This window comes from Miniopterus schreibersii, assembly GCF_964146895.1.
Source record: "Miniopterus schreibersii genome assembly, chromosome: 5".
Taxonomy (NCBI): Eukaryota; Metazoa; Chordata; class Mammalia; order Chiroptera; family Miniopteridae; genus Miniopterus; species Miniopterus schreibersii.
Genome location: NC_138106.1, coordinates 22,345,231 through 22,369,010, shown reverse-complemented (window position 1 = coordinate 22,369,010; position 23,780 = coordinate 22,345,231).

Sequence of the window (23,780 nt, the reverse complement as noted above, 5' to 3'; positions counted from 1 at the left end):
TACCTGTAGATTTTCAAATTTTACTTGGTTAGACCTGCATCTTCTGTGGCCACCCTGCCCCATCTATTCTCCTAAATGGCGCGGAAAACCTCAGGTAATTCGAAATCTCTGACCAATCAATCGAAAACAAGAATTTAACCTCAACACTTCTCTGGTAAGGGTCATGGGGGGAGAGGGGGCAGGAGGTAATGTGTTCTTTGACCAAATAACCTTGAAAAAGTCTGGGCTAATCATTTTCCATTTTTTTTAAAACTGGAACTTTTGGGATCCTTCTATATCTATGAACGCTTCTTGTATGAGCCACTAATAACTACTAATATCTGTTGTTAATCTTTAGGAGGGTGCTATAGAATGCAGATTCCTTAAACATATTGGACTATTACTTAATTCATTTGTTAGTAATTTCTGAATTTTATTTGTGTGTGTATAATATCATTTGAGAAAGACTGTTGTGTATACAAAGAGAAATGTTGTCACTTTGGTTTCCTTTATAATAATACAAGTTATTTCTTCCTATCATGCCTCTTTCCTCTAACTTTAAAAGTTTTTAATTTGCACAATTATAGAATAAAACAGAATGTTTGAGCTCTAAGATACATTCTAGATTTAAAACATAATGACCCTGTAAAACTAAAACAAATACTTTATCTTGTGGATAAAGTATGAGTAAATCAAATGGCTTTAATTAATAATTCAGATCTTTTTCTGATTATTTTTAAATGAAAATATTCATTAACCTAACAAGAAATGAACACCATTTATCTCTAAGATTTATGCGCACATTTGAAGATATTTAATTGAATTTCTGCCAATTTGAATTGCAATTTCATGGACTGATTTTACTACATGCCTCTCTAGTTTGTAGATTTAGTTCTTATGACTGTGAAATTTCTTTCAGTTGCCATGTGTACAGTCTCCTAAGTTAAATAAATGCTCCTATGTTCCTGCGGCAGTCTGTGCCATACATTTCTTTACTTAGGTACGTATAAATGTGTTCTTTTTGCATGTATTTCTGTTATCATGGTCTACTGTATAGTTATTTTATCATTGGCATTGTATTCTGAACTTTTAGAAACACTTTAATTGACAGGGTCTATATTTTTTGTCAAGCTCTTAATTCTCTGTATGAGATAAATGATATATAATAATAAAACATTTTTTAGTATAGAAATTTAATTTTAAACTTAACCTCAAGTATGGGCAAACCAACATGTGATGAAAAATATACTCAGATTAATAACTAAAACTATTCAGAATTTATATTCTAACATATTTTATGTGTTTAACAAAACTTTTAAACTAAGAACACAATACAAAACCACATTACAATTTACAGCTTCATGTATTACCACAAGTCAAACCATCATCAAAGACAATAAATAAAAAAAGGCGAACACCCTAGAATAGTTCCAGCATTCATAAGGTCTCTCTCATACCCTACAGCAGGGATCTTCAGCCTCTATCAGCCCATGGCGCACACAAACTAATTACTAAAATTCTATAGCACACCAAAACATATATTTTTTGCAGATTTGACCAAAAAAAAGGTATAATTTTGATTCATTCACACTGGACAGTTGTTGCGTTTGCTGTTGTCATTCTTTTAGTTGACAATCTAAAGGGGAAAGAGGTCAGTGCCCTTGACTAAACAGTCAGGTATTGCATGTTTTAAACATTCTTGCTGCGCACTGGTTGAAACTCGCTACTCTAAAGTAATCGCTATTTTTCTCCTCTCCTCAAAGTTACTGCTGTCTTGTTGTTTTTAAGTTTGATTTTAATATTTGTATAAACAGAATCATGTAGGTTGCATTATTTTCTGCCCTGCTTCTTTAATTTAAAAAATGTGTTGCCACTACACATTCTTAAGTGTAGCTATTTGTTCATTTTAATTGTTGTGTCTAATTCCAAGTTCATTATTTATCTATTTAACAATGATGGACATTTGTTTTCATTGTGAGGTTATTACAAATATCATAGCTATGAACATTCTGATACATGTCTTTACTGCATATGTACATGTATTTCTCTTGGGTATATATTTAGGAATGAAAGTGCTGGTCAAAAATATGCATATGTCCCACTGAAACAGATAGTTCCAAAGTAGTGACTGAATCAATATAATGTGAGATAGGGGATTAGGCTTATTTTTAGTTCTCTACATGAAAATACAAATTACCTAGAAATATTTACCAAAAGGCTGTTTCTAGTACTACACTTGTCAAAAGTAAGTGCCCGTGTGTGGATCTGCTTCTGCATTCTATTCTGTTCCAGTTTTTATTTTTTAATAATATTTCATTGAAAACAAATTAATTTTATTGAACTTAATTAATATAATCACTCACAGTTGTGTATTTTAAAAAAAAATAGCAACAAATAAAGCAAAAAGCATCCTGCACAGAGAGACCTGCACAGAGTTCCAGGAGGTCTCCAAGAATCGGATGTCAATAACTGACATACATTGTCATATTGGAACTCACCATTATCCAATGTCCTTAGAATATAAACTATTACTTATGACTTTAGATCACAAATTCTGCAAGAAAGATTACTGAGTCAGTAACAGTCTTGATTTTATATAAAAGATGTATGAAACAGGAGTATTTGGGGGCAATCTTTTGAAACCAACACTAATAATTCTCTGTATCTCTGGCAAAAAAGATCTGTCCATTTTGAATGAGCTCATCATCTTTAGCAACTTTGAACTCGGCCCTGTGTGTGCATGTGTGTGGGTGTGTGCACGGGAGCATTAGCAGATATCTACCTCTGTGGTGAGAATATCTGTTAGATTGGAGTTATAAGGTCACTGGGGTTTATCAGATGTCTGTCACTAGTGCATTTCATTATGAAATGTATCAGTTTATTATTTGACATGTAACAGATTTGAAGAGAGCATTATCAAGAATCACAACAGTTATGAGATATGTTTTGTTTATCAGATTTAAAGCAGCCACTGCAAAAACTGAGGTTACTGTAACTGACAAATCGGAGACAAGTTTAGACATTTCTAAATTGTCAGCTGTTTCACTGTTGTGATTGTAATGACCCATGGGTAGATGTGGCATACATAGTTCACAAATGCTTCAAGTATTTTCATTTCAGGACTCAAAAACTCAATATTATATTGATTTTTTTGTATTAACTTTTCTATCAAATAAGGAAATGTGTTAGAATTTTAAAATTAATTTTAACTCAATGAGGGATTATTTTGACATCATCATGGTTCTAAATTATTTTTTTTAACTTTCTAATTTTAATGTACTTTAGCAATTATCATTGTCTAGCTTTCAGTAACTCAGTTTATTTGCAAATATGCCTATCTCCATAAGTGGATCTTAATACAGTTATTCTGAAAGTATATAAAAATGCCAAATTTGAAACAATATGTATATGAATGATCTAATTACATGTCTTATATCCCCCAGATAAACCAATTAAATGATATATTATTTCTCTCTGATTTATGTGGAATGACAATTTCCCATGACTCTCATTTTCATTAGTCAATTGTAAACTAAGTTATGTTAGGGGCCCAATAGAAGTTTCACTGAACTTTCAAAAACCAAAAATGAAACAAGATTAATTCCTGACTGCGAAATTAATTATACTGTCTCTTGCACATGTATTTGTAATCAATCTATTTGTCAGCTAACAGTAAAATATGCCTTAAAGGCATATACACATTAACTGTATTTTCACCCTCTTACATTTCATTTTGTTATTTAATCATATTTAATTTTTTTAAAAATCCTGTTTCTCAGATGTTCTAAAGAAATTGATATTGTATAAGTGTAAATAATTTAAATGATATTCTGGAAACATTTATTAAGTTTTATATAAGGAGACTTTTGAAACTCCTGATATTGAGCACCAAAAACATTGAGTTCTTAGGAAACATTCATATGCACCAGTATAAATAAAATCTTAATGACTCAAATATATTATAAAACATAATGAGAGAGCTCACTTCAAAGCGGCCCTTTAGGAAATTAATTTATCACAGTAAAATGATTTATTGAAGCCAGTCTTGGTACTCGTATTTTTTAATTCATATTAGGTTTTGCATAATTGGTTTTTACATCTGTTTTGTAGCTTGAATTGTGCCCCTTCCCCCAAAAAAATGTTCTAGTCCTAATCCCTAGCACTTGTGAATGTGACCTAATTTAAAAATCAGGTCATCGCAGATTCAGTCAGGCGAAGATGAGGTGATTTGTGATTAGAGTGGGCCCTGAACTAATGACTAACATCCCTATAAGGGGAGTAATTGGACACGGAGGTGCACAGAGGGAAGACCACGTGAAGGCTCAGAGGTAAGAAGGCTGCAAGGACAGAGGCAGAAACTGGAGTGATGTGGCCGTCAGCCTAAGAACACGAGGGATGCCGAGAACCTTCGGAAGGTAGAAATGCACAAGGAAGGGTCCTCTAGAATCTTCAGAGCGAGCATGGCCCTGCTCGCCTCTTGCTTTGGGCTTCTTGTTCTCATAACTGTGAGAAAACGTCTGTTGTTTGAAGCTACCCATTTGCTGGTAATTTGTTATTGCAGCCCCAGGAAACGAATACAACCTGCTAGGAACTTGTTCATGAACCTACATATTTGAGGGGACTTTCCACTATATTCCAGGGTCTGTATTAAATGCATTTTTATTGAAATCTTTTACATTTTGACTATAAATAATAGATTGAGGAGAACATTAATATCCCTAATTTGTAGGTAAAGAAATCAAATCACAAAGAAATCACATACTACACATGATGGTCAATGTCTACGTAACTCCTAAATCTAGGGCAGCTAAGTGTTTGCCATACATAGAGGAACCCATGTTTTTAATTCCTTATGTATTTCATCTTCAGTGTATCTTCTGTTGTACATATTAATATTTTAATATGTGAATTCCCAGAATACACAGTGATTTCATATCATATAATCATCTTTCTGCCAGGTACATAGATTGTTGTTGTATGTGTCTTTTTAGTATCTGTCCCTTCTCACATTCTGTATCAGTGTTTTTAACAGTTTTCTTGAGATGTAAATTACATACCACGAAATTCATCCAGTTTTAGGGTACAGTGATTTTTTAGTAAATTTAGAGTTGGGAGGTCATCCAGTTTTAGAACATTTTCATCACCCTGAGATGATCTCTTGTGGCCATTTGCAGTCAATGCCCTTTCCCACTCACAGCCCAGGAAACTCTAAACTCATTTCTGTTTCAATAGATTTGCCTTTTCTGCACATTTCATGTAAATTAAATCATACAATGTGTTCTTATGCATCTGGCTTCTCTCACGTAACAATGGTTTTGAGATGCTTCAATCCATGCTGTATACCACACTATGTTTATCTTTCTCCATTGGATAGATATGTAGGTTATTTCTACTTTTTGATTTTAGGACCAAGACTGTTATGTAATATATGTAATAAACAATATATGTGGACACCTGTTTTCATTCTTCTGGGGTAGATACCCAGGAGTGGAGTCACAGGGTAAATGCATGTTTAACATTTTTAGAAATTTCCACAGTGTTCCAACGCAGCTCAACTATTTTGCATTCTAATCATTAATGGATGAGAATTTGTTGCTCTCTGTCCTTGCCAACACTTTATTATTTGTGCTTTTTCTTAAAGCCATTATAGTACGTGTAAAGTGTTATATCATGATGGTTTTTAAATGAAAAATAAGGTTGAATATTTATGTGTTTATTGACCATTCCTGTATCTTCTTTAGTAAATTTTTTAAATTTTGATAAAGTCCAATATTTCAAAAATAGCACTGGTTTTTACTTCATTTTGTACATTTTAATCACAAAGTTTAATGCAAAAGTCACTCCTGGCCCCCTGTTTATCAGGGAAATCAGTCACTCTACAGTACTGCTAGTTTGAGAATCAGTACTGTACATGGAAAAATGTTGCTTGTGGAGTCCTTTGAAGGGTTCTCTTCTGTAGCACAAAATTTAGATAAGAAGATAATTCTCCCTAAAATGCAGTGAGAGATGGTGACAAATTCACAGGTTTTGAAGAACTGCTCCAGGGTCAGGATCAGTGCAGGAAAGCAAGACCTTCTGAAGGATGTGCTGTGGACTAGGATTTTTGTGTTTATGTAATATATATGAAATAAAGACTATTTTATAATGTTTACAAGTGTTAACAGATAACCAAAGTGGAAGTGAGAGAACTTTCTGATAGAATTTGGAAAAAGGGTTTTTCATGCTTCTGTGAGTTGTTGGAGGCTCAGTGAAGACTAGTGCAAGAGTGAGGAACCTATGTGGCTCCAGTCTTAAGGGGGCCTGAGCTACAGCGGGCTTTCTTCTAGCAACCCCATGAATTTCGAGTTCTTACTATGAGGAATCAAGAAGTATTCTCTCTTAGCTTTGGCAAGAGGAGAAGGAGCATAACTGTTTGAAACACAGCCAGAGCCCGCTCCATAACAAAGGACTACTCTCAGGGGAAAGGATTTTGACAGAGCACAAGGAGGAAACATTATTCCAGCATGGAAAAGAGAACGGATCCCCAGTCCTGCTCCCTCTAGCAGGGGTAAAAAAACAACAACAGGGTCAACAGGGCACAAGGCTTCAAAAAGTAGATTGGGAGCTTTTCAGCCAGGGAAAAATGTAGAGGGCAGGGAAAACAATAAACTATTAAACAAATGCTTATGAAAGTAACAGCATTGAAACACAGACCCACTAAAAAACTAAATCTTAATCAGTAAAATATAGAACACATCCCTACCTGTCCCTTGATCACCACGCAAATAGGACTCCACTATAATATAATTACAGCGGGTTTAGACAAAAGAGGTACACAGTACAGACACTCTGTGAGAAAGACGGCATGAAAATAACGAAAGAATTTGAAACGTCTAATATGTAAAACTGCAACAAACATTCAAGGTAGCTCAACTTCTAGCCAAATTAACTTCAATCCTTGCATTAAAGGCCTATTTGCCTCATTTCCTATTCCCCAGTTTCCTGGATAATATGTGTGGCTTTCAACAAAAAATAGGAAACATGACAAAAGTCAAGGTGGAAAATGATATAGGTTAAAAACATGGACTTGCAGAGAGAAGTGAGAAGTACCAAAGAGCAAATAAATGAAGGTATAATAGATATTTTAGCCTTTATTTGTTTAGCATACCATTTAATTCAATAATAGTGACAATATATTAGGTGCTTTTAGCATACAGATAAATGAATTGAGTGACAACAATGTAAGTGTTGGAACTACTCCCTTAAATGATACCTGGACTACATGTAAAGGGATACAGTGTTACATGAAAGTGGGCTTAGATTAGTTGAAAATGTATATTATAAGCTCCAGGGCAATTATACATTTTTAAAAGATATATAATTGATATGGTAAGCCTGAAATAAAATGACATACTATAAAATGCTTAATTAAAACCAGACAAAGGAGAAAAAAAGGAGGAAACGATCAAGAGCAATGAACAAAAAATAGCTATAAGCAGGGTAAATATCACCCAAGGATATCAATAATAAAACTTTAATGATGAATGTCTAAAAACACCAATGAAAAGGCAGAAACTGTTAAGAGTGGATTATAAAACAAAGCAAAACAAGAATCAACTATATGTTACATACCAGAAACCCACTTTTAATATAAAGACACAAGTAGGGTGAAGGTAAAGACATGAAGAAATATAAACACCTATAATGCTAATCAAAAGAAAGGTGAAGTAGCTACACTAATTAAATCAGGCATGAAAACAAGACAGGTTGTTAGGGATATAGAGTGGGACCATTATATAATGCAAAAGGCATCATTTCTCCAAGAACATGAAACAATCCTATATATCTGTGCATTTAACAACAGAGATGGAAATATACGAGACAAAAGCTGATGGAATTGCAACTAGAAATAAATATATCCAATATATTAGTTGGAGGCTGAAAACACCTCTATAAATAATTAAAGAATAAACAGGCAGAAAATTAGTAAGGATATAGATCACCTGAATAGCACTATCACTCAGTTGGACCTAATTTGCATATGTAGAAAACTCCAGCAACAACAACAAAAACATTCTTCTCAAACTTACATAAAACTTTCACCAAGATAGAATATGTGCTGGGCCATTAAACACACCTTAACAAATTTTAAAGTATAGAAAGTCTATATAATATGTTCTCAGACCACAAAGGAATTAAACTAGAAATCAATGGCAGAAAGATAGCTAGGAAATTCCCAAACTATTTTAAAATTATGCAACACACTTCTCAATAACCCATGAGTCAAAGACGATGTCTCACGATAAGTAAATGAAAATACAATGCATCAGAATCTGTGAGGTGCATCAAAAGCAGCACTGAGAAGGAAATTTGTTGCACTCAGTGCATATATTAGAAAAGAATAAAGACCTAAAATAAATAGCCTGACCTCCATCTTGGGAATCTAGAGCAATAAGAGGAAATTAAACGTAAAGTAAGAAAAAAGAAAATAAAAAATTAGAGCAGAAAGACGTGGAATTGAAGACAGGAAAGCAATAGAGAAAATGAAGGCAATCCAAAGCTGGTTCTTTGAAACAAAAATCTGTACATTAAAAAAGCTTTTACAAATGCTAACCAAGAAAAAGAGAGTAGACATAAATTACTAATATAAAAAATGAGAATCTGATCATTGCAATGGGTGCCATGAAAATTAAAAGGTCAGGAACTGTATCCCATTAACATTCTATGCTGACATATTTAATAACTTAAACTAATTCCTCAAAAACTATCAAAATTCACAAAAGGATAAATGAATAACCTGAACTTCCCTATATCTATTAATTAAACTTCATTAATAAATTTAAAACTTCCAAAAAGAAAATCTCCACATCCAGATAGTTTCACTGAATTATATCAAACATTTAAAGATAAATCTCTGCAATCTCACTCCAAAAATAGAAACAGAGGGAACACTTCCTAACTCACTCCATGAGGCCAGCATTACCTTATTTGCAAAACCAATAGACATTACAAGAAAAGAAAACTACAGACAAAAATCTATGAATATAAAAGCGATAATTTTTAACAAAATATTATCAAAGGGAATCCAACAGCACATAAAATAAATGTGACCAAGTGAGGTTTGTTCCATGCAAGATTGGTCCAACCTTCATATATTAATCAATGTTTCAATGTATTAGCAGACTGTATAAGAAAAATCATATGATCTCATCAACAGAATGCAGAGAGACTTGTAAGGAAACACCGTACTTGATTTGATAAGGTTGTTTCCCAAGGTACACAGGTTATCAGCCCTGAAAACACTATCCAAATACGCAATTTAACAAGTAAATAAACTCATGGCAGACGGGAGCCAGGTTTCTTACTGCTATAGTGGAAGTTGTAGTAGAAGTGTAGAGACAACGATGAGAGGCTGGAATTATCCTGGCGGTAATGGCTTAGAGTTGGAGACGTCAAAATGAACTCTGGCTTAGCTTAATGTGGGTCAGATGGATAATACAGAAATACACACACACACACACACACACACACTTAGTATATGTACACATATTTCCTTGCTTTGTCATTCGAGATGGCCTAGAAACAAGGATATCTGAGTAGCAATAAGCATGTCTGATACCAAGGCTTCGGTTTCGAAAGCATTATCCAATCAAAGAAGCCAGGCTCCTGGCAAAACGGCTGATTCCAGGAGGGAATGGGTTATATACAAGATGGTCTCGAAGCTTCTTGTCGTGGGAGAATGTAAGGAAGTGCTTGAAAACAACCCACAATGAAGAGCACACGTCAAAATGGCACGGAAGTCAAATGAAAGAGCCCTCGATGGCCGAAGGTGGAAGAATTTGAGCAACAAAACTATGTTGTATGGGATTATAACCCAAAGAATGAAACAAATAGCTATGATTTGTTTGTAAATAAATTAATGATTGACTACATAAATAAATGGGGGGGGGGCAGTAAAGAAAGCCCCCGTGCTGAATTCCAAGTAACTTCTGCAGCTATTGCTCCTTTAAGGCGATGGAGCATATCTTCCCACTTTTTTAGTACTTGATTTGAAAGAGTGCAGTAAAGAAAGGAAAGAAAAACAAGAGTAAATTTACAGTGGATAAAACTGATAAACACTATCTCAAGGCAGGTGATCAAGGTCAACAGGAACAGTGGTAAGTCCTGTTGATTAGTATGTGCCATTGATATGATTTGATAAAAATGGCACTTTACCTCTCTGGTCTTCCTCCCAAAACACATCACCCCAATCTAATCATGATTAAAAATTTCATGAATAAATACCAATCGAGGGACATTCTACAAAATATCTGGCCACTCCTCAAAACTGTCAAGGTCATCAAAATCAAGGAGAGTCTGAGAAACTGTCAAAACCAAGAGTATCTTAAGGAGATATGACAAATAAATGCAATGTGGTACCCTGATTGGAATCCTGAAAGAAGAAAAAGTATCAGGGGGAATCTGAATTAATTATGGACTTTAATTAATAATGTATCAACAATGATTGATTATGCCAAATGTATTATACTAATATATTTATAATACTTGTCTTATATACTCCCAAGTATAAGAAGCCTAAAAGCCTGGATCCTTCCCTCTCCCATCCCCAAGGAGGATGTCTTTATATGAGGGAACAAAGGTTTCTCTCTGTCTTAGCAGGAAGTGGGGAACAGCTGTCCTATTTCTATATAAACTTGCAGATTCATATTTTGGGGATCTTCTCTGCAGTGTTAGTACTTGACATTAAGCTTTTTTATTGTAATGTATAACACAACTACTGGTAAAACAATAAGATAAGAAACCAGCTGCCCCCACCCACGAAATTTCTCTCTTAGAAAGCCCGGGTAACCTAGATGACCAACTGACCACTTGAGGTCCTCTGCATCTCCCTTCCCACACCCTAATTCTCCAATAAAGAGTGAACTCTCAAGACTCTTAGCCCTCAGAGCCTAAGAAAGGCAGAGCCCCAGGCCCAAGCTGCCTCCTTGTCTCTACCCTTGACTTTACGTGTGGCCCTAAAGCACGCCACATGTGCACTCTCTAGGACCCGTGTGGAGTAAATCTTGTCCTTCAAAGTTTCCTAATGGTTTTGCTGAGGTGCAACCTGCAATCATAATAAGAACCACAAGGGCTGGTCCAGTTACAAACACTGGCTCTGGTGGTGGCCTGGAAAGGTCTGTAGGATTCTTAGGAGTCCATATGGGTTCAGAGCAGTGTCTCAGGCAATCCTAGCTGAGAAGAAAACTATCAATAGGCTGAGGCACACAATGCTCTCTGGCAGGACAACCCACTACATATGTGCAGACTTCTTCTGCCTGCAGTGTGCTAGATGTGAGAGACCAATGCTAGAATATTATTCCCCTGGGTTGCTGTGAGTAAATAAAGCTTTGATCTCTGACCTAGAGGCTTGATGTTTCTGCCAGTGTGCACATATATATGTACGTATGTATGCTTGTAGCTCTCTATTTATCATTTGTCTATATATATATGCACATGCATATACACAAAGGTAAACTCTAAGTAAGCTCCTTTATAGTTTCTACTTTAACAATTTCAAGGCATGAGAATATACATTTGATTTTATACTTAAAAATGTTTTTTCATAAAAAATTATAAACAAGGAAAAGAAATTATTCATAATACAAACCAAAAGTAACCATAGTCAATATTTTTTCTCTATGGGCTTGACTTTATATACATATACACATATACAAACATGCACAGAGGGTTGTCTTCTATATTATCATATTTGGCTCTCATTTTCTTAGCATCTTATGAGTGTTCCAAATTTAATCATTTTTAACAAGTTTTTTTTATCATACTGGCATACTATTTAATAATTTTCTGTAAGTGTTCTTGAAAATGATTCATTTTGTTTTCCTTAGGCTTATTCTAAATAATGATATCCTTGAAATAACTAGATGTTATTATCTCAATTATAATTTTTCTACTTTACACTACATTGAAATGAAAATAAAACATTAACATTTTTAAAAGTTTATCCAGGTTTTATGCCTCTAATAATTTTCCTTCTTTATTGTGAAAATTAGAACTGATAGTTTTGTACTAAGTAAATTAGGGAATCATTCAGCTCCAAAACAAAAACAAAAGCCTTGATGTACACAGGGTCCATGGTCACAGGACTGAAATAATATGTGATTAACAAGACAAAAAGGAAATAGAGCAGACCCGGGGCTTTCAGCAACAAAAAATTATGGATCTTCTATTTATAGTTGTAACATTAGATGATGCTTCTTCAATAAATTTTCAGTGTGTCTCTGGTCACCATTTAAATTCCTAGGTGAGAGATTGCAAGTAGCCCAATCTAGTCTACACATACATTTGTTTTAGATTAGGGTCTTGTAATGATCTTTTCTCAAGATTCACACAAAGTGGAGGGCAAGAAGGCTCCCTAATGGAGAGTAAATCTTTTTTAAAAAGAAAAGAAGTGGCTGCTATATTTTACCCTGTGGCCACTGTACACTCAAACTTTTCTTTCATGCATACAAATCCAGAAAATGTTCCCATTTAGCAAGCAACCATTCTTCTAACAAACAAAAAACAAATACATGTGTTCCTTTCTCAATCAGCAAAAAGACAAGCTCACAACTTGCTACTGAGTCTCAAGAGACAATATTATGGAGCCAGTGCTGTCCAAATCCAGAACCACTGGATGACAGCACTGCTCATGTTCCTTCCAGTTCTCACCACCAGCAAAATATGCATAATACTATGTGGGAAGATAATATTGCTTTTACATAGAAACAAGGTACAAGAACTTTGGTGGCCCTGCCTGTTTGGCAGCAGTTGCTTTCTAATAATCTTTTTCTCTAAGCATAGGAATACTATGAAGTGCTCCAGATATGTCACAAACATCAATTTTATTTAGCTCTTCTTTGGATAAACCAGCCCTCTTTCTTCTCCAAAGTAATGGTCAATCACTATATTTATATATATATATGTATATATATATTTTTTTCTTGGTTACCAAGACCTATAGACTGGAAGAGCCCAGACTCATATAATCAAGGCAAAAGCCTGTTCATAATAAGCTATCAGTATAATCCTGAGTGGCATATCTCTCAGGAGCAAACACTAATGCAGTTACTTTTGATTTTCCTGCATTATTCCAGAAAATTATATTTCTCCTGATAGAGAATATTATTTTCAACAATTAAAGTATCTACTTGAAATAAACATCAACAAATCCACATTGGCTTCTATTAATGACAATTTGCATTATGATAATACAGTCTGTATGAAATCTGCATTTCATGTTTTTAGATTATTTGATATTTTAAATACCATTCTTTCAATTACAAATTAGAGATAATACTCCACTCATTAATGATGAAAATTAGCCTGCCATACAATACAAATTGTTTTCAACTGTGAAAAATATCACTTTTTACTGAAAGCTTAGTTTTCACTTAAAATATACATAATTGCATCCATTTATAGAAAAACATTTTCAGAAAACTATGGTTAGATTTTTGCTTTCTTTGAATGTGCCATATATATATATTTGAAAAGATTTGAAAACCTGATTAAGATGCATTATAAATTTAGGAAAAGAACCTTTTATCTGCAATAATCCTCTTCTAAAGTTACAAAGTTAAAGTACTAAAATGTTTCATTTCTTTACTTGTAAATTTTGAGCAAATACATTTCTTTATCGGCAATATTTTTTTCCTTAAAAAGCCAGCAGCTAAATTCACTGAAGATTTATGGGTTCATATTTACAGATGTCATCTAACTCCTCCAGGTATTGGGAGAAGAGATATAGAATAAGTCACTCTAGTCTTCAGAATCATACAAAGTACAAAATGTACAAATTCTTCAGACTTATATTGCATATTAGTTTGCAGGAGGACCCCTCCATATCTGATCTCTACAAACTTCAGCATGAAAAATAAAAATACACCAAGGCAATTAACCACTTTTAAATTTAATATCAATTGGTAATAAATAAAATGATAGTCTATAAAAGTTGACTAATTCAGCCACCATTCATTGAAAGAATATATTTAATAGAGTTTTCTACGATCAGGTAGTACTCTGATGTCTTTTGTAGTAGACTAAGTAAAATCCTAGTTGACTGCCCATCTCACCTCTAGAAACATTGTGGTATAAATTCCCTCACATCAAGACATCCTGGTTACCATTCCAATCCAAAGTCTATCTTGGTAATTACTTCCATCTTGTCTCTTACCATTGAGTGCTGTCTCTGGCCTTCTGTTTTTTGAGAATATTAACAATCCCATCAATACAAAGTAAACCAGTTTCATGCCTGTACCAAGGTAACTGGTATACAAGGTAATTAAAATACAGAGGTAAATCAGTTGTTACTGTCAACTGCGGTCTGTTCAGCTTCTTAAATATCCTCATGTGCTTTCCCCAGTGCATTTCTTAGGAAACACAGTTTCTTTTGAGCCCTTTCTAGGAATATAACAAAGTTGTGGTTATTCCAGTAGTGTTCTTTGCAGCAACCTAAGGATATTTATTTGTTTTAAGACAAAATGAAGGTTAGCCTGGAAATTGAGGTATTGAGCTGGACATACCAAGTTTGTGCGGCATTTGCCTCAAGTGAGGTCTCTGCATGGTTTCCAGTGAAAGGGGCTGTTGTCCTATAGCAAGAAGAAGGGAGTTGTTCTCCTTGGCTGGGAATACCAGGGGCATTGGTGCATGCTGTTATGTTGACGCAAGTTTTCCCATTCTATATATCCTATCGGGGTCTGCACTCTGGTATGAATCTGCAGAGATGTGCATTTCGTGCATGTATAATGTATACGTATATGTGCACATATTCATATGTACATATATATGCGTATTTTCAGGTTAAGCAAATCAATACACACACACACAAATATGCACATACACATGTGTATGTGAATCATGTTTTTCTGTGCGTAATGTATGTTCAGAGGAAAACCACATTTTTCTTAACACAAAAAGTTTTTTCTCTAAAAACAATGATAAAAATTTAAATTTTCACATGTATATTCCTTTACATACTTCCACTTTTTTTAAATCATCATTTTTTAGGTTGCGTGATTTTTAAATTATTTACTTAGTTTGTATTGAACCATATGATCCAGAAATCCACTTCTGAGTACATATCCAACAGAAATGAAAACAGGTATATGCACTTCCATGTTCATTGCAGCATTACTCACAATAACCAAAATAAGGAAACAATCTAAATATATATGTATACACACACGATAGATTATTACTCATTCATGAGAAAGAAGGAAATCCTGCCTTTTGCAACAACATGCATGGAACTTGAGGGCACTATGGTTGAGGTAAGTCAGACACAGAAGACAAATACTATAAGATTTTTTTTTTAATGAGTGAGTTAACCCATGAAAATATGAACCAATTACTATGACTAGATTTATACCAAAGCAATTAGGACCTATTTGCAGAATAATCACAGATTTCTAATGCTTTTAATAAATGAAAGTCATTGATTTTTAAATTCTCTAGATCCTGGCAAATTGGCATCAATTGTATATTATAGTTTAAGACACAGTGTTATCTCACCCCATCTTCCATCACCTAGATAATTTTAATGACTATAGATGTACCCAACCCAATGATGCTGCAATTCAAACTATTTATTGATAATCCTCTGTCCACAGAAATCAGATAGAGAGTTAGGTGATCCAGGGGGAATTTTCCTAAATCAGTCTTCTAAAACCCAGAATGACATGGATTAACTAAAATGTGGCTTTGTTTTACAGAAAATGTATTATGGAATTAGCAGTTATTTCAGAGAGATAAACTGGAGTTATTTGGAGGTTTACCCATACAAGTTATAATTATAAATCTAAAAGAACTGCAATTTTTAAAAATGAATAATACAATAGAATACATACACTATTTTAATGAGCTGAATTAATGCTCCTCTTGAATGTATATATGTGATAAAATGTTAAATTAATGCTAAAAGTTATCTATTCTTATTGGACAGAACTTATGGATATAAAATAAGTGGTGGAGCCATATGTAAATTTGAACAGAAAATGAAAACTACTTGTAAGACAATTTAAAACAAAATATAGTGTATTGGCTGATGTTTCCCCAGTGCATAATTCCATGCTTCTGTGTGTGTGTGTGTGTGTGTGTGTGTGTGTGTGTGTGTGTGTGTGTTTCCCTACAGTGGTTAAGAGCATCTTTCAGACAGTGATTTTATTAATTCCCAAATAAGTGATAAACCCTTGTTTGATCTTCAGTTGACCTCTATAGTGAGAGACAAGATAGGTAAGAAATACTAGTAGTTGTTATTCATTAATTGCCATTTCCTAAGGAAGGACTTTCTCAGTGTTTCTTGCTAAAAACAAACCTAATCAAATTTGCAAACCTTCATTTATGCATTCAAAATTGAATACATTTATCCTGGCCTATTACCGAAAGAACCACTGGTATAGAACCCTTTGATTTTCTTAGAACATTTAGAATGAAACTACTCAAAATAATTTAAACTGCTTTTCTCTCATTGGAATGCAAAATGCAGGTAGGCTAGTAATTATGGTTACAATGGCGAATGAAAGTATATTACTCAACCTCCTGCTGTTCATGAAAGGATCATCACTCAAAACTCCTGGATGATTTCTCCTGGGTACCTTTAAAAAGGGTATTCTTTGTACCAACCTTTTATTTCTATTTTATTTCTCTCTTCTTGGAAATGCTAGCTTCTCAGATTTGCAGCCTTCCTCATTTCCATCCTGTGTTTTATACCTGATCACAGAGTCTACAGGGAATCTCTTAGCTATCTACTTTTCTTTTCCAACTGCAATAGAACATTCTGAATTACTGACCTCTTCACTCCTAAATGAAGTTCGCTCATTTGAAATGCTGGCAGAGATGAACTTCAACTTATTCCACTAACTGCTGAGCCTAAATAATCACTAGAGTTGTTTAAGTCTTTTGAAAACATCCCATCAGAATTTCACTCATGTAGGATACCCAGCAGCTGGAGACTGAAACAAAGTCCATTTAAATACAACAAAATGAGGTGGGGGGGGGGGATCACAACAGAGAAACTGAATGCTTACAGGTTTATGGGATCCAAGTCTTCAATGTCCTGTGATTTTCAGTGACATTGACAAAAGCTCAGTCAAGGGAAAACAATGCGACTGGTGACTGATTTGCTTCTGATGTGGCTGTTCTTCACCACTGGCCACCAACGCAGGGAAAAACACATTACATTCCCAGGAGAACAGCATTTCCACGGCTGCCTTTTACTGTGGTTACCATGATATACGTAACACTGCTCTGTGACATTGCAAATAATTTCCAAAATGCATTAACAATAAAATAAACTTTGACCAAAAATTGCTCCTGAATATGCATGCAAGATTCCAAGATTAAGGTAAGCACACCTGCTTAACTATTATTAAATGAACAAAGATGAAAAAAGAAGTAGGGGACGTGGGTAATGATTAGATGTTCTTTTGTATACACCTGTGCTGCTTGAAGTGCTACCCAGTCAAGAGTTTACCTTATTTACCCAAAATGTTTTCAAGGAACTTGTTCAATGTCAGTTTCTTTGTCAGAGAGACTAAGCTGTAGGTAGTTTGTTCAATTAGGTGGCACTTACATATAAATAATTGTGGCGCCATGGGTATGCCATATTGTTTATCGAATTGGAGGTACTGAACTCTCCTTTTACAGTCCAGAGCAGAGGCTACTCATGAGGACCAGGGGGCACAAACCTACACCGGAGAACTGTGATAAATGTTTAAGGTCTTATTTTTTAAAATTAATCTCAATTTCATTCGGTACATTTCCAATACTGGAAGTATGCTCAGGCGGTGAAGAAAATTTAATTAACTACACCCTTAGATTGATGACAGACAAGAGTGATAGGTGTGCAGTGCTACTCCTTTGTTATAGTTTTCATTATTTTTAATGCTATTTGCCTTCTCCTTCTTTACCTCCAGGCCTCTTTTCAAAGATGGTCAGTCTGGTTTGCTAATCTGTTTTTACAATCCACCTTCACAACAGCTACTGTGATTATGGGCACATGTGAATATTTTGAAGTTGTGTATTTAAAGTCTTAAGTGGTACTGATTTGTATATATTAATTTTTTGATATGATTTTGCTCAAAACATTATGAGATTCACTCATGTTGCTATTTGAAACATTTTCACATACTCCTCCTGCTAACTTAATGCTATACACACGTATCAGGTTATTACTATGGTATCATCCTACATTTGTACTAGTTTCTGAGAGCTCATTGCAATGATAGTATCTTACCTGTAATTTTTGACTTGCTGATAATCATTAAATATAGAGCTTTTCAATCCTTCCCATATAAATGTATTGCTTAATTTACTGATGGAGAAGAAATGCCCTCTGCATAGTCCCAGGGGACAGAGGTAAGGGGTGGGAGAATATCATACATAATACATTAACATTTACGCTCATCTCCTTTAGATTCCTTTCTTTAGAGTATAAGAAAAATGTGTTGAAATCTCAATTTTGTTAAATTTAGGATAATTTTGAGGCCAGGTTTCATTCAATCAAATGAGTAAAGTGTTAGAATCACTTTAATATGCTAATGATAACAGATTTAATACTGTTAATGCTCAGAATTTATTCTTCAGAATGTGAATAAATTCATCCAGATTGAACAATATATTTTTCCATTCTCCTATAACACTCTTAGAAATTACTCTCTATTCAATAAATGATGCTGGAAAATTGGACTGACACAGCTAGACAACCTTCTTACAACATATACAAGAATAAACTCAAAATGGATTAAAGACCTAAATGTAAGACTCAAATCCGTAAAACTCCTAGAAGAAAACATAGGCAGTGAAATCTTGAACATTTCTCTTAGTAATATTTTTTCTGATATATCTCCTCAGGCAAGGGAAATAAAATAAAAATAAATAAATGGGACTACATCAAACTAAAAGGTTTTCGCACAGCAAAAGAAACCATCAACAAAATTATGTCTTTACAACCCACTGAATGAGAGAACATATTTACCAATAATACATCTGACAAGGGTTTAACAGCCAAAATTTATAAAGAACTCATACAACTAAACACTAAAAAAACAAACAACCCGATTTTTAAAAAAGGGGAAAGAACCTGAATAGACACTTCTCCAAAGAAGACATACAGATGGCCGACAGGAAAAAGATGCTTAAGGTCATTAATCATCACAAAAACACAAATTAAAACCACAATGAGATATCACCTCACACCTCTCAGAATGACTATCATTAATAAATCAACAAACAACAAGTGCTGGTGAGGATGTGGAAAACAGGAAATCCTGGTGCACTGTTGGCAGGAATGCCAATTGGTCCAATCACTGTGGATGACAGTATGGAGGTTCCTTAAAAAATTAAAAGTGGAATTGCCTTATTATTCAGTGATTCCACTTCTGGGAATATATCCAAAGAAACCCAAAACACTAATTAGAAAGAATTTCTGCATTCCTATGTTCACTGCAGCATTATTTACAATAGTCAAGATATGGAAGCAGCCCAAGTGCCCATCAATAGATGAGCGGAGAAAAAAGTTGTGGTACATATATGCAATGGAATATTCCTCAGCCATAAAAAAGAATGAAATCTTCCCATTTGTGAAAGCATTCATGGACCTAGAGGGTATTATGTTAAGTGAAATAAGTTATTAAGATAAAGACATATACGATATGATTTCATTTATATGTTGAATCTAAAGAATAAAATAAACAAACAAACAAAACAGAAACAGACTCATAGATACTGAGAACACACTGATGGTTACCAATGGGGAGAAGGGTTGAGGGACTGGGTGAAAAGTGAAGGAATTGAGAAAGTACAGGTTGGAGTTCACAAAATATTTAAGGGGATATAAAGTACAGCATAGGAAATATAATCAATAATATTCTAATTATTATGTATGGTGCCAGGTGGTTATTGGAAACATCAGTTGAACATTTTGTAAAGTATATGATTGTCTAATCATTATGCCGTACACCTGAAACTAATATAAAATAATATTGATTATAAACTGTAACTGGAAAAAAAAAAGCCTGAAACAAACAAAAAAAGAAATTACTCTCACCTATATTCATCAAGTTTATGTGAATATAGCTTGGCCACATTTTGCACTTGTTTATTGCATCTGGTGCATCCTTCCAGGTTAGGCTTTGTGGTCATCCTTTTGTGGTCTGCTGGGATTTGTGTCTAGTTATAAGTCTAAAAGCAGGGAAATTAATGGATGTAGGAACTGAGAACTGGCATCGGCCTAAAAAGCGAATGTCTTAGGTGAGATCATTGTGGGGATGTCAGGCAAGACAGTTAATCCATTGAGTGGGGAGGATTCTGCTACTTCCACCAGCAAGAGAAACTCAGAGGGAAATTCAAGGTCTTCATATGCATCAAAATCCACCCAAATGTCCACATTGTAATTCAAGGCCCCAGTCTGTTCTGATCAGCATTGTAACTTTAACTAAAAGATCTGCTGAGGCTTTGAATTAAACTTGCATATTAAAATTAAGCCTATTATAGAATCAAACTTATGTGATTTTCAGTTACTTTAGCTTGTGGCTTCAAGAAATTAGGGATTCTCTCGGGATAAGAAGAAAGATCTCCAGTTTTCCTACCCAAGCTTTTAGTGGGTAATTTGAAACCCTAAACTTATCTTTTTCTTCTCTCAGATTCTTCAGGGGTTCAAGTGTTAACCAACCACATACTTGCAGTTTCTGTAATATTATATTATTTATTTCCCTAATGTTCTAATTTAAGACCTAATAGGTCTCCCATAGCCTTGCTTTCTATAGGTACTTCATTAAAGACACTTTAATGTGCTAAGGAAAGTATTTTTTGCAGTCAATGCCATGAAATACCAGGGTCTCATTTCCCATTAGCAATGAATATATTAGTGCCTTCAAATCTAATCAGAGCAGAGAAGCAGTTACAGATTCTAGAAACTGAGCTGCTATTTCTCAGAGCCACTTACAGTACAAAATGCTTTGTTGGTTAGAATTTGTTTAGGAAAACACAGATGAAGAATTTTACCATAGAGAATCAGAAGCCTACAAACATTGGGCTGGTGAAAGCCAGAAAAGGTTGAAGTTGGTTTTCAAGAACTCTGACCAAAGGTACAGCAAATCTCAAGAAACCCTGATTAAGCCCCACGTTGTTACACTCTTTGGCACCTTTTATGCAGCACAAATCAGTGTGTAGATTTTCCAGAGGCATCCTTGGAAGCTTCTTAGGACATCACATCCACACACTTGTCTGCAATAGCCCCCAGGAAATAAATAATGATCTCTCTCTTTCCTACTTTCTGAGTCTCTCTTGAGTGTCTCTCTTTGATGGACAGTAATGTGAAACTATATACACTAAAGGAGCTTTGAGAGCAGGCAGGAGAGCACATAACATGACCATTGTATCTCTGGATATATGCACACTACTCTGTGTGTGTGTGTGTGTGTATATATATGTGTGTGTGTGTGTGTGTGTGTGTGTGTATTAAGCATGCGTGTGTGTGTAGGTGAATATTACCATAATATTAAATATAGAAAATACAGATACACTTTATACATTGAAGAAAGACTGGAGGGAACTACCACAAAATAAAAATATGTTCAGTAAGAGTTCAAAAAAACCACTTTGTTCCTGGTGAGCAAAGTACTATTTTCCAAAAGAGCTACATACTGATGAGTCACGAGAATTTATTTCTATCCTGGCTGGAAGCATCTGTTTGGAATGTCCAAGTTGATTTTGTGAAATCTGCAGATGCTGTGTGTAATTCTGCTTGTTTGAAGCTATGTTGGCTGAACTGAACTAAGTTGGTTAAATCATGAGGAAGGGTGGGATGACAATAAAGAGATAACATTGTAAAAGGTCATAGAGGCAGCAAAAATAGTACATTATTCTAAATTTAGGTTCTTTGAAAAAATATAATAATGAAATCCTTTAAACTTAGAAAGCTTCCTGTGATAAATCTAAAATTTTGCTACTCAGAACATGTTTTATTGCATCTAGTTGTTTTTTTTTTTTAAATTTAGAAGTAGAAAAGACCCACGTCTTGGCCTCTTTGATGCTTCTGTCATTTGTCTAATCTTTGTTGATGTCGATTTACTATACGTTTGGAGTTTTACTTTGGAATTTTTAAAATCTCATTCTTTTTAGTAGTTCAGTGTTCAAATTTAAAATATGTATAATTTCTCAAAAATAGTTCATTTTATGGAGTTAATCAGAAGTACTGACCACAAACTGAAGCATCTTGAAATGGACCTACACTTCAAAGACGGTGTTGCAATGCCAATTTACACTGCACTGTCCCTTTTTGTATCCAAAAAGCACATAGGATTATTTTCCCACACAACTATATTGATTCTAATCTTACTGACATTTCTCTATAGACCCACTGAGTAGCCCTCCCTGAATTTATGTAGTATAAGCCTTACTCTCCTAGTTTCCCAGGCTAGTTGGCTGACCACTGAAAACCAGTCTCTTACCTTATAGAAGGGTTATGAGTTTAAACCAATGGCTGAATAAAAGATTTAAAGCAAATTCACCAGGCTTTCTTTGGGGTTATTGTATATGCTTTCAGAATTTTGTATCCTGGATTGGTTCACTAGTTATAAATCAAATATTCTTTTTTGTTTGCTTGTTTTACTTTTTGTATTATTCTTTTGTTTGTTTGCTTATTAAACAAAGAGAGGAGCTACCATTTTATCCAGGGGTTACAGGGAAGAACAAGAAAGTAGAGATCTATTGAAGTTCCTTTTACTCCATACTTGGTTCTTCTTGACTTAGGAAACTTATAGATCATTATAGAGCAATTTGTTTCTGTAATTTAAATAATACACATGAAAAAGTATCCTTTCTAGGCTCTCATGCATACATATTTCTTTCAAAAAAGTGTCTTACTATTTCAAGGAGCTACATTTACAGTTTCTTATTTCTAGGCATTTCTAAAAGAGGTTTTTGAGTATGCATGTATAAACCTAATAGGATAACAGAAAATCAGAACTGAAAGAAGGATACAGGCATGGCCTTGAAAGATTTTCTTGTTTTATTATGTGATATATTATTTTATATGCTTTTCAGATAGCAACAAATTTACTGTGATATGTAAGAAAAAATAAAATACCTATATTATAGAAACTGATGTATATGAAATCTTGAGCTCAAAGAAGAAACATGAAAATATTCCCTTAACTAAAATGATCGTGTCTAATCAATGAAAAAAAAATATGTAATTTAATGTTTGCTACCCAATCATAGAAAGATACACCAAATAATGAAAGTACTAGAACAGTAATGTCACCAAGACAGTGACAAAGGTCATTCCCAGCTTTGCTTTCTCTCACAAAAACAACTAACAATAATTCATGGACCTAACTTCGCTGAAAAAATTCTAGGACAGGGGGTGAAACTCAAGCAATCCCTAGCACCACAGAGACCAAGATAGACTAGATTAGAAGAATACGTGTAGTGGTTACATGGTGACAACACTACCCATCCTCCAGGCTGGTGTAGCACCACACTGACAAGTCTCCCCTGAGCCGTTACCCTCTCTGACTCTACAGCTATTCCAATGGGAAAAAGAACCCAGGCTAGACACGTAACAAGTGACCCAGCGTGCTAGGTCACTTCTTAGGAGTCCCCACTCTGGTCTTGCCTCACAGAGACTGCAGGGGAATCTTCATAGCTGACCATTCAGAATTTCATTGTAAAGGAGAAGAGGGGAAGGGCTTGCAACAACCAGCACTCAGATCTTGGGAGACCTAGCTCCTACCTGCAGCACCCACATAGTAGTCCCAACCAGTGGCTTTGCTCAGTTACAC